Here is a 6,000-nt window from a genome sequence, read left to right as displayed (position 1 = left end):
CATTAAACACATGAGGAATACACATGAGCTTTGTGTATTAATGGGGTTCTAGTTTATATAACCATATATGCATGTAGCATACACCAATAAAATCCTGAAAATGGCCTTTAAATTTTACTGTTGGCTATAAAGTTCTCTTCTTTGGAAACATTTTATTATGATAATTTTTCTTTTTAAATTACACGTGTGTGTGTGTGTGTGTGTGTGTATGTGTGTGAGAGAGAGAGAGTGAGAGAGAGAGAGAGAGAGAGAGAGAGAGAGAGAGAGAGAGAGCATTTATATGTGTGATATAGGAGTATGTCATGGTGCCAGTGTGTATGTCAGAGGTCACCTTGTGGGAGTTGATTCCCTCCTTCTAACATGTAGATTCCAGGAATCAAACTCATGTCCTCAGACTTGGCAACCTTCACCCAGTGATCAATCTTTTTTTTTTTTAAAGACAGGGTTTCTCTGTGTAGCTGTTGCTGTTCTTAAGAAACATGTTCTGGAGACCAGGTTGTCCTGGAACTTACAGAGATCTGCTTGCCTCTGCCTACAGAGTGCTGGGATTAAAGGTGTGCACCACCATAGCCTGCCAGTGAGCCATTTTTTATCAGCCTTGGGTATGTTAAATTTTTCTATTTATTTTTAATAAGTGTGCCAATGTTGTAGTAGTCATTTTATCTCAATCAAGGAGGGAATATTTGATATTAAATACTTACTAGTGAAAAACAAGATCCCAGGATTTTTATGACATAAGCCATGTTTTCCACAAACATCCATATGATAAACATTGGTTATTCATCTGCTATGGACTAGTTACTAGGAATTATAAGGAAGGCTGGGCATGAAGTTTTCTCTCTACAAACTCTGAAAAGTACAGACACAGATAAATAAATCAACACTAGTAATGGCCTCTGATGACATTCTTAATGAAAATGTATAGAGAGAAAATTGATGGAAGTGAATAAATTCCCTGTACACGTAAGAAAAAATTTGACAGGGTTTCACTACATAGCTCTGCGTGACCTAGAACTTGCTGTGTAGACCACATTAATCTCAAACTCACAAAGCTCCTTCCCTGCTTCTGCCTCACAAAAGAACAAAGAAAGATATTACTTACTACCCTTCCTACCGGGTGAAATGCTGACCCAGTGGCTGGAGCTGGAACAACCATTTGGAATTGTGATGTACCACTGATCCATGTGGGTGTTTAGAAGTGCACAGTGAGGGGATACGGTCATTCTGAATTCCAGAGTGCTGGGATTAAAGATGTGTACCACCCATACCCAGGTAGTAAGAGAAAATTGACCTAGAAGGTAACTGTGGAGATGATCCTTGAAGCCTAAGATTTTTTTTTGTACATGAGAAAAACAGTAGTACATTCTATGTAGAAATAGCATAATATCATACATGTACAAGAAGGTATTTTCTTTAAATAGAACTTACTATGATTTTAAAATTGATTTCAAGTGGTTTTCTTATGTTCTCTTCCAAAGTTTCAGGGATACTTCAAATGATCAAACACACATTACGGTGTAAAGTAGATAGTAAGTACATTTTCTATCCTTCAGATGAGTATGTGTGATCTGAAAAGCAAAACTCTGTAATTTTAAGGATGCTAGAATAAGGGTTTAAATTTGGATTTATCTGACAAAAATCAGGCCATCATATGTTCTGCAAGATATTAGTCTACAGGTGCTACGGAGAAAGAGTTATTCTCACAAACATTGACAATTTGAGAATGAAATAAGGGTGTCTGAAGATATCTTAATGGATTTGCTGGCATGTTTGGAAGCTGTGTCATAGGAATCCAGTCATTCCAGAATGTTTGCACCTTTCAGCTGTAAGTAACAGGAATGACGATTTAGGCAGGAAAATGTATTGAGGGGATTATTTTGGAGGATCCTGGAGGATTTCATGGAACGAAAGGGAAAGTGAAACAAAGCTTTGTGTCTTAGTGCATGTTCTGTAGCTGCAGTAAAAGGCTGGGTACTTCATAAAGAACTGAAGTACAGGTGATGGCGGCACACACCTTTAGTCCCAGCTCTCAGGCATCAGGTACAGATGGATCCTTGAGTTTGAGGCCAATAGACTGATCTCACTATTTTGTTCCATTCTAAATCCACCCCTTCTTGGAGTGAGATGTTTAGTAACCCACCTAACATCATAGTCTAATTCAGCCTTTTCAGCTATTATTGGAAGTCAGTCACTTAACATAGGCCTGAACACTGGGAGTGACTAATTTTATGTGTAACAGAAATCATTTGGGGAGACTAACGATCATGTTAAGCACATGACGTTTACTGTTTCATCTCACAACAACCTAATGAAACACCCATTTCCATTTCACAGATGACGGAAGAAGACTGGAATATTGTTTCTCTTCCTAAAATCCCATGTTGAAATTGAGTTCCCACTGGGAAAGATGAAGAGGCTGAACCTTTAAGAGACTAGAACTTGGTGTCTGCGGAGCGGCTGTAGCCTGTGAGCAGCCAGATCAGGGACAGTCTCTCAGTCTCGCCGCCACAGCCGCCGCCCAGAGAATGCCGAGCCGGGTCGGTGTGCCGCCGCCCACTCCGGACACAGAATATCCAGTTATGGATCAAAATGAGCTAGTGCAGAAGGCCAAGGTGGCCGAGCAGGCAGAGCGGTACGATGACATGAAGTCTGTCACTGAGCAAGGAGCCGAGCTGTCTAATAAGGAGAGGAACCTTCTCTCCGTTGCTTACAAAAACGTTGTAGGAGCCCGTAGGTCATCTTGGAGGGTCGTCTCAAGTATTGAGCAGAAGACGGAAGGTGCTGAGAAAAAGCAGCAGATGGCTGAGAGTGCAGAGAGACGACCGAGACTGAGCTGAGGGACATCTGCAATGAGGTTTTGTCTGTTTTGGAAAAGTTCTTGATCCCCAATGCTTCGAAACCTGAAAGCAATCTTCTATTGGAAAATGAAGGGTGACTACTACCGTTACCTGGCTGAGGCTGCTGCTGGTGGACCAGTCGCAGCAAGCGAACCGAGAAGCATTTGAAAGCAGCAAAAAGGAGATGCAGCTGACACACCCTGTCAGACTGGGTCTGGCCCTCAAGTTCTCTGTGTTCTACTACGAGATCCTGAACTCTCCAGAGAAAGCCTGGTCTCATACAAAAAAAACCAGCTTTCGATGAAGCCTCTGCTGAACTTGATACATTAAGTGAAGAGTGGTACAAAGACAGCACGCTAACAATGCAGTTACTGAGAGAAAACCTGGCATTGTGGACATCGGATACCCAAGGAGACGAAGCAGAAGCAGGAGAAGGAGGGGAAATTAACCCGCATTCCATCCTTTGTCTGCCTCATTCTAAAATTTACACAGACCATTTGTCATCCATGCTGTCCCACAGATAGATTTTTTGTTTCTGATTTATGACAGGCTTATGTTCCTTCTATTTGAATTTCTATATTCCCCATGTGGTTTTTATGTTTTAATATTAGGAGAGTAGAGCCAGTTGATTTTAGGGAGTTACTTGTTTTCATCTTGAGGTGGCCAGTACCGGATGTGGAATTTTTACACGACTTACACGTTTGGCATAGTACTTTTGGTACATTGTGGCTTCAGAAGGGCCAGTGTTAAAACTGCTTTCATGTCTAAACAAAGAGAACTGCTTACATATTGGCATGTGCTGGCGGGAAATAAAGGGGATAATGGGTTCCAGTCCCAAGTGCAGTCTGTGTGGGTACTGTAAGGCTTGGAGCACTTGTGAGGCTGGGACACAAACATCCTACGGATGCACACTAGGATCGTGTGTCTGTGTGCACACCCATGACCACTGGGACACAAACATCCTGTGGATGCACACTAGGATCGTGTGTCTGCGTGCACACCATTGACCACAGCTCCAGAATTCTCTCCAGACCAAGTTGTGACCCAATTTCATTATTTGTAAAGTTCACATTTCATTATTTGTAAAGTTACCTGCTCTTTGCTTTCATTATTTCTGCTACACATTTTATTTGTATTTAAATGTTTTAGGCGATCTAAGAACAAATGTTAACAATGAAGATGCAGCGAAACGAGTTGCCTGGTGTCCCGGCTCCATGTGTATCGAGCACAACGGGAAACAAAATCCCGTGTATTTAACTTTCTTTACACAGTTTTTTGTTCTGTTTTGTTTTGCTTTTGTGATTGTTTTCCTTTTGACACCTGTCTAACATGCATGTACTGTAAATATAGTTAACAGGGGAATAACTCGAGATGATGGCTAGCTTTGTTTTAATATCTTATGAAATTTTCATGAACAATCCAAGCATAATTGTTAAGAACATATGTATTAAAGTTCATGTAAATGGAATAAAAGTTTTATGAATGGAAAAAAGAGACTAGAACTTTGTTCATGTAAATGGATTAATTAATTCCTGTGACTAATCTGTTATTGGGTTCTCTTAAGAGTAAGTTTGCTATAGCCACAAGTTCATTTAGGTCTTTGACTATGTGGCACCCTGACATGCTAACAGAGCCTTCCAGCAAGAAGGTCATGAGCACAATCATCACCTTTGACATGGATTAAATCCTTGCATCAAAATAAACTTCTTTAGAACTGTTTCATTCTGTAGTATTGTTATCTGTAACAGAAGATCTACTAGGACAAAGAGATTAAGGTACATATTTGGGAGCTCAGAACTCAGGCAAAGTGTTCTCTAATCTTGGACTCTTGACTACTTCACACGGCATTCTAAGACAAAGAACATTTTGAACCAAACAGCTACTCCACTTGCTTGACTGAGCAGGCAGGTTCAGGAAACATATGAATGATAAATTTAAGGATGAGGGGCTACTGGCCTTCCAGATTCTGACATCCAGGCAAGTGTCTTAAGCTGGAAAAGTAGCTTGCTTGAGGTCACAGAGCTAAGGTATGGGGCTAGGATCCCTTCATCATCCCTGCTTTTTGAATACCACCTCTGATTCTCAACCAATCAGGTGACCAATATCTGTGCTCCACTATACCCCATTTATAGGTGGTCTGGTACTCATAAGTGTTCAACTCTCTCCTTTCAGTCCAGTCTCTTGGCTGTAATTGTGTGAGATCTACCTTTTTATCCCAGATGTGCCTGTTTATTTGTGAAAGTCAAGGGCAGTCCCAGGATATTTTCCAGAGCAGGAAGCATACCGTTTCCCATCTACGCTGATTTTCCTCTTGTCATTGATCTCCCCACTAGAGAAAAACCAGAAGCTTCCCAACCCTGGTCAGTAGAAAATAAATAGGAACTCAAGTTTAGAGGACAATATTCCCTTCAATTCTCACCATGCCTTGAGTTTATCTTAGGGTTTGAAAGCACATTCCAATTTCAGGAATGGGAGAAGGGGAGTTTAAAAAGAAAATATTTGGTCTAGTCTTTATATTTGCCACTGATGCATGATATTTGAACCTTGCCCAAGAAACTAGCACTGTTAGCAGTGAGCTTTCACGGTGAGTTCTGTGTTCTGAGATGTAGACTATGAATGGGGTTTTGTAAGTTCAAGAATCTTCAGAAGATGTATAAACATGGGTGTGTGTATTGACATAGGAAGAGTGGTCGAAGATCTGATCAGGTAGTTAATGAAAGCCATGTTCTTAAAGAAAAATTACAAATCATTGCCATATAAGCCCTAAGATGAATGGATAATTGTGCCATTTCAGGAACACAGTGAATAGCATGGATTTTCCAAGTCCTTAAAAGCCAACTGGAGGTTGGGAGGGTGGTTCAGACAGTAAAATACTTGTGGGCCAGAAAAATAAGAAACCCTGAGTTCTACCACTAGTTTTTATGGGGGAAACTAAACTCATCAGCCTGTGCCTGCCATCCCAGCACTGGGCAAGCACAGACAAGGGCTCCCTGAGGATTGCTGGCCAGGCAGTGTTGCTAAATTATTGAGCTCCAGCTTCACTGAACCAGGCTTTTCTCAAAAAGCAAGTTGAGCAAGGTGGTGGTGGCTCATACCTTTAATTCCAGCACTTAGGAGGTAGAAGCAGACACATCTCCAAGTTCAAGGCCAGCCTGGTCTACAG

General features: G+C 41.2%; 1 pseudogene across 1 annotated transcript; it reads left to right on the top strand.

Moving 5' to 3' along the window:
- Positions 1–2,579: 2,579 nt before the first annotated feature.
- LOC308415064 (14-3-3 protein zeta/delta-like) lies at positions 2,580–3,361 on the top strand (annotated as a pseudogene). The gene has a single exon. The product of its transcript is annotated as a 14-3-3 protein zeta/delta-like (transcript).
- The last annotated feature ends 2,639 nt before the right edge of the window (positions 3,362–6,000 follow it).

Source organism: Micromys minutus (assembly GCF_963924665.1).
Source record: "Micromys minutus genome assembly, chromosome: X".
In the NCBI taxonomy this organism is placed as follows: domain Eukaryota; kingdom Metazoa; phylum Chordata; class Mammalia; order Rodentia; family Muridae; genus Micromys; species Micromys minutus.
Note: the sequence above shows the minus strand (reverse complement) of the source record. Positions and strands in the feature narration are given on the sequence as shown.